This window comes from Choloepus didactylus, chromosome 15 (genome assembly GCF_015220235.1).
Source record: "Choloepus didactylus isolate mChoDid1 chromosome 15, mChoDid1.pri, whole genome shotgun sequence".
NCBI classification, from domain to species: domain Eukaryota; kingdom Metazoa; phylum Chordata; class Mammalia; order Pilosa; family Megalonychidae; genus Choloepus; species Choloepus didactylus.
The window spans coordinates 45,041,878-45,055,588 of NC_051321.1; positions in this window are offsets into that span (position 1 = coordinate 45,041,878).

Here is a 13,711-nt window from a genome sequence, read left to right on the forward strand (position 1 = left end):
TCTCTCCCTTTTTAAAATTTACACTTGGGATAAATCCATATTCACTTGGAATTGAACTATCATATTCTTACTTATGCATTGCCTTGGAACTGTACTTCACTTTAAATGACATGAAACACATTTTGTCAAAGATAAACTGAAGCATTTAAAAATTTTTGTTAAAATTTATTTGGGCAACATATGATTTATGAATCGGGCAGCACCAAACAAAAAGTGGCAAGAAGCTGGCAAAGGGAGTGAAATGGGGAAGATTATGTGGGGCGAATGCAGAAGCAGGCAAGGCAATGTTCTGATTGGCTGACATGAAGTTTCCATTTTATATAGGGGGCTCTTACAGAGTGGGGAACAGATACACATTGATTAGTATGTATGCAATGTCCATTCTGATAAGCTAGCTCTACTGAAGGGAAACTGATTTATCACCAGGTATTGCTTATCAGCAATTCTGAATTCTGTAGGGTGTGTTCCACTGTTCCATTTTCTCTGGGAAAGCCTCTATAGGTTAATTGTTTTTGTTTTCTGGAAAACCCTTTCTTGGGAAAAGGTTCCTCCCAGCAACACCAACTAGTGCAGGCAGCCATTTTATTTTACTTAACATTCCTCCCCAGAATGCAAGTTGTCTGAGTGCTTATTTCCCGCTTACTTTGAATGAGGGACTTCAAGCTTAAGTCTGCCTCCCAACAATCATTCCTTAATTAAACAAGTAGTTATGAGTACCTACTCTGTGTCACAGACTGCGCTAGGCCCTGGGGAATAGTAGCGAGCAGGACCAACACAGTCCATACCTTCATGGGCTTCACAGGTTAGTGGGGTCAGCACATTAATCAAGCAATTATAATAGTCAACCTGACTTCTCTTTGCCACTGGAAACACTCCCCTTTGGTTTACCAGACACTGCTGCTCTGGGCATTGCTTCTCTGCTGCCCTCACACTGATTATGCCTGACATCCTGCTACTTACTCAGGCACCATCCCCAGCCCACTGTCTTACTCCTTCAAAGATGCCTTAAAACCTTAACCACTACCTCTTCTTATATGATTTTCAAATCTACAGCTGTGATGATTAATTTTATGTGTCATCTTATCAGTTGTTTGGCCTGGTTCTTACTGTGGAAGTATTTCATAGAAGGGATTTGCATCTGCAATCAGTTGACTTTAAATAAATGAGATTATCTTGGCAATGTGAGTGGATCTCATCCAATCAATTTGGAGGTCTTAAAACCCAGAATCCTGAGTTTCAAGAATCAAAAGGAATTTTGCCTCAACACTACACCTTCCACACTCGCTTGTCTCCCCTACAGACTCCAGCTAGAGACTTCAACATCACCCTTACTGGAATTTCTAACCTCCAACCTGCTGTACAGAATTCAGATTTGCCAGCCCCCAAAATTGCCTGAGCCAATTCCTTATAATAAATCTCTTTATATGTGTGTGTGTATGTTTGTGTGTGTATATGTATATGTTGGTTACGTTTCTCTGGAGAACCCTGACTAATACAATACCTCATGCTCTAACTTCTTAGGTTTAAATATCAAGTGTATTATTTTTAATTATTGTTCATTTGCCATTCAATACCTCAAAATCTTAATGTATCTAAAGCAGATCTCTTTAATTTCCACCTAGAGCAGAAGGATAAAGAGATTGGAAGCAGTGAACACTGTAAAAAAAATTAAAGAATAGAATAGAATAATAAAATAAAATGGAATTTCAGGTAGAAAGAAGTCCACTTCAGTCTTTGGGCTTAGCCATCTTTTGAACCCACTTTGCAACTGACCTTTGCCTTTTCCTGAGTCTGTCAATCTCCATAATTAGATTGGAAACTTCTTGGCAGCAAGAACTATGTCTTTTAGAGCTCCATGTTTCTGTTTCCCACCCCAAAACCTTCCAGGCATTTTCTGCATGTTTGAGGAGATGTGTGATGATGATGCAGACTCTTCAGATGACTTTTGCTGTTGCTCTACTGATCCACCTGACCTTTGACTATGGAGTCAGGCAGGACTAGATGGTTAGCAAATTGCTTGGTCAAGTACCTTGTGATAAGTTGAATTATGTACCCCAAGGAAAGACATACTCAATCTTAATTGGTTTTCCTGTGAGTGTGAACTTCTGTGTAAACAGGACCTTTTGAAGGTGTTATTTTTAGTTAAGGTCACCTGAATCAGGGTGGGCCTTAATCTGTATTACTAGATCCTTTATAAGCAGAAGAAATTCAGACAGTCCATTGAAGAAGGCCATACTGGAGAAGCCAGGAGTCAGCAGAAACAGGAAGAGCAGACACCAAGAGAGAGCGATAGCCCTGTAATGGGAGGCAGAGATGCAAGGCAAGGAACCCCAAGGATTGCTGCAAGCCAGCACCAGAATTTCCCAGGAGAAAGCTTAGTCTTGCTGAAGCCTTGATTTTGGACTTCTAGCCTCAAACTGTGAGAAAATGAATTCCTGTTGTTTAAGCCAACCCCTTTTGTGATATTTGTTATCATTGCAGCCTGGCAGATCAAGACACACTTTAACATTTTCTGATTGAATTGGGTATGGATTTTGTCCTAATTTTTGATTGAAAGAACAAAACAATTATATCCATGCTCTCCTTCCCCATCTCTCAGATCTTATAGACATGTTAAGAAAAACAACATAAACAACAAAAAGGCAGAAAGAAAGAAAGACAGAAAGAAAGCAGAAGGAAGGAAGGAAGGAAGGAAGGAAAAAAAGAAAAGGAAGGAAGGGAGAAAGAGGAAGGAAGGAAGGAAGGAAGTGGGGGTAGGGGTGAGCCTTCATTTGAGGCCATCATGTTCACTTTCCTTATACTTTATTAGGGTTATTGCAGTGTACACTGGCTAGAGTTTCATGTTATCCCAAGATGAATAGCTACATTTTATGGGTTCTTGGCTATTACTTGGCCAGGCAGTCACGCCTTCTGAAAGCTGGCATCTTCTCTTGAACATACTCTTTGAAGTCAGCAGGAATCAGGTCTGTGATGAATCACAAAGCCAAGTTACTTAGGAGCCAAGGCTGGCAAAGCACTTCCCTGCAAAGCATGGAATTCACTGACCCCATTTTTTCCTTCCCTGTGTGTCAGCTTTCACCTCCTTTCCTTCCCCCCACCCTGCCCTCCACACACGATGTACAACAGTGTAACCCGTTAGAGCTGCTTAATAGCAGCTGAAGAATCTATAATTTTGAATTGTGCTTCCCGCCCCCATCTTTCAATGTTTCAGACAATGAAAAATGTTTCTAAACATAAAACAAAGAGGTGTTAATTTTTTTCTTACCAATGCCCCCCCCCCTTTTTTTTATTAGAAAAGTTGTGGGTTTATAGAACATTCATGCATAGAATACAGGATTTCCATACACCACCCCACCACCAGCACATTGCATTGGTGTGGAACATATGTTACAATTGATGATAGCTCATCTTTATAATTGTACTATTAATTAAGGTCCATGATTTAGCTTAGGGTTCACTGTATACTGTCATTCCATGAATTTTTTTAAAAAATTTTTATTTTGCTTCTATATATACAATCTAACATTTCCCCTTCTAATCATATTCAGATATATATTTCAATGCTATTAATTACATTCACAATGTTGTGCTACCATCAATACTATTCATTATTACCAAAACATTTCTATCATTCCAAATAGGAACCCTGTATATTTTAAGCCTTAACTTACCATTCCCTATCCCCACCCCATCCCCTGATAACCTATATTCTAGATTCTGATTCTGTAAGTTTGCTTATTCTAATTGTTTCAAAACAGTAAGATCATATAATATTTGTCCTTTTGTGTCTGGCTTATTTCAGTCAACATGATACCCTCAAGGTTCATCCATGTTATCACATGTTTCAGGACTTCATTTCTTTTTATGGCTGAATAATATTCCATTTTATATATATATCACATTTTATTTATCCATTCATCAGTTGATGGACACTTAGGTTGCTTCTATCTTTTGGCAATAGTGAATTATGCTGCTATGAACATTGGTGTGCAAATATCTATTCAAGTCTCTGCTTTCAATTCTTTGGGGTATATACCTACTAGTGGAATTGCCAGGTCATATGGTAATTCTATACTTAGCTTTCTGAGGAACTGTCTTCTACAGCAGTCACACCATTTTACATTGCCACAAGCAATGTGGAGTGTTCCTATTTCTCCACATCCTCTCCAGCACTTGTTATTTTCTGTTTTTTTAATAGCAGCCATTCTAATGGGTGAGAAATGGTATCTCATTGTGGTTTTGATCTGCATTTCTCTGATGGCTAATGATGTTGCACATCTTTTCACTTGCTTTTTGGTAATTTGTATATCTTCCTTGGAGAGATGTCTGTTCAAGTCTTTTGCCCATTTTTAAATTGGGTTGTTTGTCTTTTTGTTGTTAAGTTAAAGTATTTCTTTATATATTCTAGATATTAATCCTTTGTCAGTTATGTGGTTTGCAAATATTTTCTCCCATTGTGTAGGTTGTCATTTTACTTTCATGATAAAACCCTTTGAGGAATAAAAGTTTTTAATTTTGATGAGGTCCCATTTAAATGTTGCTTGTGCTTTGGGTATAAAGTCTAAGAAACCATTGCCTAATACAAGGTCCCCAAATGCCCATTTTTTGATGCACATTTATTCTTTACTTCCCCTTTCTTTTTCATCCCCCTATTTTTTCCTTCACAAAAGATAGGAGATGGTAGCAAAACATTGTGAACATAATTAACAACACTAAATTAAATGTCTGAGTGTGGTTAAAAGGGCACATTTTAGGTTATATATGTGTCACTAGAATAAAATTTTTTAAAAATCCATGGAACTGCACAACACAGTGAACTCTAAGGTAAACCATGGACTGTAGTTAATAATACAGTTATACAAATGTGCTTTCATCAGTTGTAGCTAATGTACCACACTAATGCCAGGTGTTAATAATAGGGTGGTATATTTGAATCCTGTATTTTATGCACAATTGTTCTATAAACCCACAACTTTTAAAATAAAGAGAGAGAAAGAGGAGACAGGAGACAAAGTAACAACTTATTTGATGTGGATATACATCAGTACAGGAAAAATATTGTGTATACCATCTCCTCTGGCGGACTGTTCTGTGCCAAGATCCTTCTGAATTTTATCTCCTAGGAGCCACACTTCCCACACTTATGCTTTCAAAGACTCGCTTGTATGAGGGTCATTTTCCTTGTTATCTTTTGGAAGATGGTAGGATTCTGAGTGTATACAATGGGGTGAAGTGAAACCTGATTTTGCCTCTTAAACAGAGTAAAGGAGAAAAGGAGCTTCCCAGATCACTTGAAAACCAACCAAAGGGACTTGATTCCTCTTTAGTTCTGTACCCAAATAGCTCACAGAGCTAGGTGAGAGTTCCATATCCTGCACATTGAAAACAATGACGAGCCGGAGTAATATCATACTGCCAGTCTGTCCTGGCCCAGGAGTGAAACCCAGGGCCAATTCACTTCTGGGCTTCAATTCCATAAACATTTATTGAATTTTGGGCATGCAGCTGTCTTTGCAGTGAAAGAAGAATAGGAAGGTTTAGGATACAAAGATGGACACAAGGCAGGCTAGTAGCATGGGCTCTGAAAATAAATTCTGGCTCCACTCACATTAGTTATGTGGACATGGGCCAGTTACTTTTTTTCTCTGAGCTGTTCGTTTACTGATCTGTAAAATGAAGATAACAGAATTAACTTAAATGTTTGATATGAGGATTAAATGAGGAAATTCACGGAAAGCATGCTACACAGTGCCTGGCACATAGTAAATTCTTGTTAATATTAGTTCCCAGTTGAAGAAGTACTAGTAGTAGTAGTAGTAGTAGTAGTAGTAGTAGTAGTAGTAGTAGTAGTAATATAAGAGAAGTAAAATTGCAAAGAGGAGGAAGAGTTGCTTCTGGCTTCAGGTATTGCAGAACATTTTATGGAGAAGCTGCTATTAGAAGTGGAGCAGTTTAGCTGAGTTAATGGGAGAGATGACCACTTTAATAAATCCTGTCTCTGGATGTACCCAGACAACCTAGATTTCTGAGGTTTAGTAGTAGTAGAGTGAGCTGAAGTTCTAAGACTGAACTGGTTTCCATTTCTGCTTTCCTTTGAGGTTGAGCTACAACAACATGAAATCTTTTCTCTCCTTTAACTTGCTAACAGGTCAGAGCTGGCACAGTAGAAGCTCTTCCAGTGCCCACAAAAAACAGCCTCATGAAGATTTGCAGGCTTCCCACAAATATATTCAGAGTTATGTTTTCTTAGCTTTACCTATTTATGTGAAATGGAGAGTCAGGGTCTTATTTTAATTTTTAAACACTTAAGTCCCCAAAATATTAATTCATTGATGTCAGAGGATCAGAAAATAATCTTCTTTGGGATCCATAGAAATGCACGTGGCCACTTATCCTAAGGAATCTGGTGATAAATGCCAAAATTTCCTTAACCAGTGTTACGCATCTGAACACAATGCAAACCTCCTTAACAAACATTTGTGTCTAAGCTCTAAAAAGGCCTGACAATGTTTAATAAAAGACATAATTATTCCCTTTTCAAATCCCAACTCTTTCAAGATGCCCAGACATTTGTAAGTTTTGCTTTATTTAATCATACATTTTCAAGAAATTCTTATCAACATTTTCTTTCTGTTGCAGTTTTTAAACATCAATAAAATACAATTGTATTAATTTAATATTATATTTAGTCTCAAAAATTGTACACTTTTAAGTAATGCAATATAAAATCACTTAATTACTGCTCATTATAGTCAAGATGCATTAAAAATATTACATTAATCATTCTCAAATCACAGAGGAGGAAGTGGGTCTTAGCTATAGAATTACAGAACTTTGGTGTCAGAAAAATTTAAATTATATTGGTTCAATGCAAGGGACATTTGAATGATTAATAAAATGTCTTTCTCCATTTTGCATGATCCTCAAATGACCCAATTTATTGTCCTCAACCCTGTTGAGGGTTATATTCAAATCTAAGACTAAATACCACCCCTCCCACCCCCATTTCGCCCAACCAAATCTTTACCCTAGCATTTGTGGTAACAATCAAGTCCTAGTCTAGAGGGGCATAAGGATCAGAAGCTGAGCCATTTGGCCCTGATTTCAAGCTTGAAGTGGACCTCGGATTTCAATGATAATTCATGAACCTAATGTGGAGGAGCCGTATGAGGCTTCTGTCACAAAAATTATTCTAACTCACATTCTCAAATTAAAGCTATATAGTATCATCAGGTAATATTATAATATTAGCCAAATCTAATAGGAGAGAGAAGACAAGTCCAGGAAGGCACGTCTCAAAAGCTGCAAGTTGCCAAAGCCTTACTGACACTTCTGAAGGTCCTACTCTTACTACCTGGAATCTCCTAGTTTGTGGATTTGTTTTTATTGTAGAATATATATGGAGAGCCCATCATATGCCAGGCACTGCTTTAAGTTCTGAAGTTGTTTTGTTTCAACAAAGAAATAGGGAAAAAAAAAAATTCCTTCCCTCCTAGGGCTTATAATCCAGAAGAAAAACAGTTACAGCCCCATTTTACAGAGTCCACAGATTTTTTTTTTTTCTAATGGCTCCCTTTTCATTCTGTCCGTGCCCCTTTCCCATACCCTGCCCCTAACTCCATCCTCTCCTTTCCACCTGAGCTACAGGAGAAAAGAGTTTCTTGAGCACCAGGAAACCAGGAATGACAGGAAATATTTTGTTGTCTAATCCGTAAAATAAGGAAGCCTTCTTTAAAAGAAGGTGCTCCAGTTTCTATAAATGGCAGCACTGTTGGTCTAGCACTATTATCCCTACCAACTTATTTCTCTCCATGGGTCTAATCACTGAATCACAGATGCTGATCTCCCAGGGTCCCCTTCCACTTCTGATTGATCACCTCCCTTTTTATAAATTTAACAGTCTTTTTTTATTTCACAAATCTTAAAATGCTTAAGTGTTCAAGATTTAGAAAATGTAGAGTCAATATCATTGATTTGCTCTCACTTGAAGCGTTGTCCTTTTTTAATTGATTAGTTAAAACATGGGTTTTACTTTGACTTCAGTTGGTAATTTAACGTGATACTAATACATCCAGTCATAATAGTTAAATGCATTGAGCACTAATTGCATACTAGGCATTCCATTAAGCAATTTGCATTGTCCAATATATTTCTCAAGGTAATCTGATTATTTCCCCCATTTTAAAGATGAAAATGGAGAGATTAAGTAAATAGGCCAGGGTCACAAACCAACAAGTACCTTAACTGGGATTTGAATCCAGCTCAGCTAACTCTCGAGTTTGAACTCTAGACCATTATACTTTCTGCTCTTTATCCCAGCTGACTATGCCCCTCTCTGCACTCCTGCCCATCACTGAGAATGAGATGGACTATTATTTAAAAGCAGAAGCCTTACTCTACGTATTTTTTTGACCCTGCAATATTAGAGTACCTCTAATTAGGTTCCTCCAAATGCTTTTCTTAATTGGAAAAGATTTATTTTACCAAATGTCTTAAGTGAGCTATGCCAAGGTTGATGGTCAGGTGGAATTTCATGAGAACATTTTTATTACTTAATAAGCATTCTACCAGAAGAATTTGTTTTGAAAAAGAATACCAACATTAATAAATTGCATGATTTGGCAATTGCTTTTTCCCTATTTTTAAATTAATTGTGTAAGGCTTCAGCTTCAAGCTCACTTTCAATATACAAAGTACTTGAATTAAAGTGCAAACTCTTTGGATATCTGTTTTGGGGAAAATGCCAAGAACATTTATCTGTTTGCTGATGGTTTCCTAAATAGAAGTCTTAAGAATCTAGCTTCTTTATCAGAAATTCAAGCCAATTAGAATATCACTTCAGTCAGGTATGTTTATAGTTATCTCAATGTCTGGTTAATCCCAGTTTTAAAATTTAACAAAAATCTGTGGCTTTAATGTATATGTTTATGTAAATATACAAAACATAAGGATAAATATGCATGTATGTGTACGTATACCCATTTGTATCTGGCCTGACCAAAACTAGTTTCTCTGGGGGAATGTTTGAAAAAGTCTTTGGTTCGGTTGCAAAAATGAATATGGATTTTATTCAAATGTCTGAAATTAATAGGGCCATTTGGGGTTCATTGGGTTTAAGTACTTTGTTCCGGAATAAAGAATGTCCCATGTTAAGGAGGCTTTTGGAGAACCAAGGGCAAGGCCAGTATTGCAACCCAAATAGGGTCTAGGTGACAGAGCCCCTGTATCACATCTGTGAATAATTGATACATCAATTCATCAGAATGAAATGGTATTTTTCTATAAAAAGAGGAAGGAAGAGACAATTTCTAATAAGAAAGAGGCCTCTTTGTGGAGAACTCCAGTGAAAGGATTTCACAGTCTTCCCCCTGGTAATCTCTGGGGCTGTCTAATCAATTGCCCCATGAGGACATTCCTTCTTGTCTCTGTTAAAGCTGTTCTGATGGTGACCATGACCTGGAGATCCCCAAGTGTGGGAATCCATTAGGTCCATGGCAGGCGTCTCCAGGGTCAGTCTTCATGGGCTCCATCTCCAAAGCAGCGCCAGGAATTATCCCAACAAGGAATTTCTGACTCTGTGGGTCACACTGAGGAAAGGAGGGGGGAGTGGGAAAGGTCCAGGCAAAGTGAAAATAGAAAATGAAATGTAGAAGTTCAAGTTATTTTTGGAAAGACTAAGGGCATACAAGGGTAGGTTTTAAAATAAAATAAAATAGCCACAAACTCCATTTATATGGGTTAGCTCTTGCTTTCATATTCTGCAATAGCTCTTTTCCATAACTTGGCCCTCATACAAACAAACACACAGCCACACAAACACAGTCTTTGTATCTGTCATCTAAAATGCCTAGAGTGCTATAAAACTGTCTTTAAGATTCTCAGTTCCAATAGATACCTATTAGAAATAGGTTAAAAGATAAATGGGGTACTCATTTTAGCAGCAGATACACTAGTAAAATAGGAGTGATACATAATATATTAAAGCAATAATTATACCATTGTATGGGGTTTATAATGTACATTATAACTGGGTGGGAGATTCATGGACTTAAACACTTGTAAGGTTTCTAAAGTTTCTTTGAAGTGATACAGTATTAACTCTAAGTGGAATGAAACTATTTAAGGATGTATATTATAATCCCTAGAGCAACCACTAAAATATGCAAAAAGACATAGCTAAGAAGCCAAAAGATAAATTAAAATTAAATTTAGAAAATATCTAATAACTCAAAAGAAGGCAGGAGAGGAGTAAGATGAAAATCATATGGGACAAAAAAAATTAAAATAAAACATGAAATGGTAGCCCTAAATCCAATCATATGAAAAATTAAGTGTTAATGGGCTAACAAATAAATGGGGATCAATTGTTTCCCTAAATTGTTCCCCACCTTCCCCCTTGTGATATCAACACATTACAAATAACAGTAGACAATCCCTTATTTTCCTACTGCCTGAAAATCATCCAATAGCTGAATTTAAACCCCTTTCCCCTTAGTTGCTAGCAATTTAAGAACAGTTTTTATTTACTTGAAATCGGCAATTAATAAGGGTTCCTACTGGGCAGCAGCTTTCTAGTTCTCAGAAACTATAAATCTGGCTTTAACTATTTTGGAGAGGCCACAGACTGGCCTGTCAGTTCACCATGGGCATTCCCCCCAACTTGAACACCCATTCTTAGCTGCTTTCTAGGTAAAAATTATGCTACAAGGGAAGAAGAGGGTTATTAAACAGAAAAATCACTGAAACCTCTGTGGGTATGGCCATGTCTGCATTATAGTCCTGCATTTACAAATGTCCTATTAGTTAAAAATAAATAAATCCCTTTAAATATTTGGCATTGTTACTTCTGCTTATGGCAAGTCCAAAAGAAAAATATCAAACCAAATGTTCTTGAAGGGAGGGAGTTAATCAGATGCAGAGATTTGGACCTAAACCCTTAGCAGATGAGATTTGAGCAAATATATTTTAGTTGCTTCTGTTTGCCCAGACACTGCTTCTATTTGCCCAGACACTGCTATTCTAATTTGAATTTAAATGGGCTATGTTGACAAATTGATATGGCTCCATTCCACTGAATGGAACAGATTGATAAGGCTCCATTCCACTGAAATCCTTTACAAAATATGCTGCATGGGGTTTGCTCATTTTGTGTTTGTGTTTGTCCTTAACTGTACTTGTTTCATCATTTCATCAGGTTAACTCTTTGGGGATAGAAAGCAAGTAATATCATCTATTATCCCACACACTTGGAGGTGAAATACTCATTTAGGTGGCTGAATCTTTGAACTTCCAGCTAAGGTGCTCTGGAAAACCCTTGCTTGCCTAAATCTATAATTATCTGAACAGTGCTTGAAAATCAGATGCCATGATTCATGAAGATGTCTATTTGTGTCTTTTATGGATAAGAGAAAGAGAAGACAAAGTTTGTCTTTACAGTTTCTTTGCACATTTGTCTTTCGGTGATGGCATCACAATGCCAGCAATAACCTTAGATAGAGGTTTGGATTTTTAAATATAAAATGAGGAATTCTAGAACTGTGCAAGCTTTTCAATTTTTGGACTATCCAAATGCAATTTTAATATTTGTGTATAATTTCCTTCTCCCTAACCCCCAGCACTCACTACTCATCTGAGTTGTGTTTACCTAGAACTAAACCTTTCAGATGGTCTCAGCACTGCTAATGAATGCCCTCCTTAATCCTTGCAGGCTGATAAAAGTGGTGTTAGGAGTCAAGAGAATGATGGGCTGCATTCAAACAGAAGTCAGCCAAGCAAATATTCAGGGTCAATAAGACTTTGCAAGGGGCCTGGTGGGGTATCTGGACTATGGACTAGGAGGCAGAGATTGGAGAGACACTTCTTGGAAAGCCAAAATTATCTGAGGGGGCAGTGACTTTTCCTGTGAGTGGAGAAAAAGCTGGTAGGTGCCTTGATCCTGGTACATAAAAGGGTTTATGGATTGCCTGAAAACTGGAGAAACTGTTCTACCTCTAAAAATGCATCCAAATCCATCTTTTTGTTTAATAAACTTTTTATTTTGAAATAATTTCAAACTTACATGACAGTTGCAAAAATAATACAAAGCTCATATAAAGTGTTCCAATATACCCTTCCACCACCCAGATACCTAGATCTACCAACTTTTAACATTTTGCCACATTTGCCTTATCATTCTGTCTATCCATCATCCATCCATCCATTCACCCATCCATCCTTCTATATCAGTCTGTCTGCCTGCCTGCCTGCCTGCCTGTCTATTTATTCATATATTTTATAAACTTTTGAGAGTAGGTTGTGTGCATCATATTCCTTGAACAGTTAATTAACTTCCATGTACCTTTCCTAATAACAAAGACAGTCACTTTTTGTGCTGGTTTGAATCTGTTTATGTACCCCATGAAAGACTAGATGTTCTTTTAATCCACTCTTGTGGGGGCAGACCTATTGTGGGTGGGATCTTTTGATTAGGTTGTTCCAAGGATATGTGACCTACCCAATTGTGGGTGGGACCTTTTGATTATATTATTTCCATGGAGATATGACCCTGCCCATTCAAGGCGGGTCGTAATTAGTTTACTGGAGTCCTTAAGAGAGCTCAGGGAGAGAGAGAGCTCAGAGCTGACACAGACACAGACACTTAAAGAGAAGCTGAGAGAGACAGAGAAGCTAAGATATGTAATCCAAAGTTAGCCCCAGAGAAGCTGAGTGGACCTCCAGATGCTTAGAGATACAACCCGAGAGAAAAAGCAAGGACCCACAGGAACTGTGAGAGAGAAGCTAAGACAGAAGCCCAGGGACATTTTGGAGAAAGCCACAGAAATCAGAGGCTAATCCCAGAAGAGGCCCAGCAGACTCCAGCCATTTGCCTTCCCACTTGACAGAGGAACCCCAAATGCCATCAGCCTTTCTTCAGAGAAGGTATCATCCTATTGATGCCATAATTGGGACATTTTCATGGCCTTAGAACTGTAAATTTGTGAGCCAATAAACCCCCATTGCAAAAGCCAATCCATTTCTGGCAGCTTTAGCAAGCCAGAACATTTATGTAACCACCTTAAGCACAGTTATCAAGTTCAAGAAATTTAACATTGATATAAAACTTAAAGTCTGTATTCCAATTTTTCATATGTCCCAATAATGTCCTTTTGATCCCTTTATCCTCCATTATTAGATCCAGTTTGAGATCATGTATTACATTTCATTGTCATTGTCTCTTTAGTTTTTCTCTCTCTTTTTTAAATTGTGGAAGCATATATACAACATGAACTTTGCCACTTCAGCCACTCCCAAACATAACAATTCATTGGGATTAATCACACTGACAATGTTGCACTACCCTCACCACAATCCATTATTGGAACTCCTGTCACCCCAAAGAGAAACCGTGCATCCGTTATGCATCAACTCCCCATCCTCCCTTCCCTCTGCCCCTGGTAACCTGTCATCTATTTTCTATCTCTGAAGTTGCATAGTCTAGCTATTTCATAGGTTGAGTCATACAATATCTGTCCCTTTGTGTCTGGCTTATTTCACTCAATGTAATGTCTTCAGGTTCATCCATGTAGTAGCATGTATCAGACTTTCATTTCTTTTTAGGGCTGAATAATATTCCATTGTGTGTTTATACCACATTTTGTTTATCCACTCATTTTCTGATGGACATTTGGGCTTCTTCCACCTTTGGCTATTGTGAATTATACTGTTATGAACG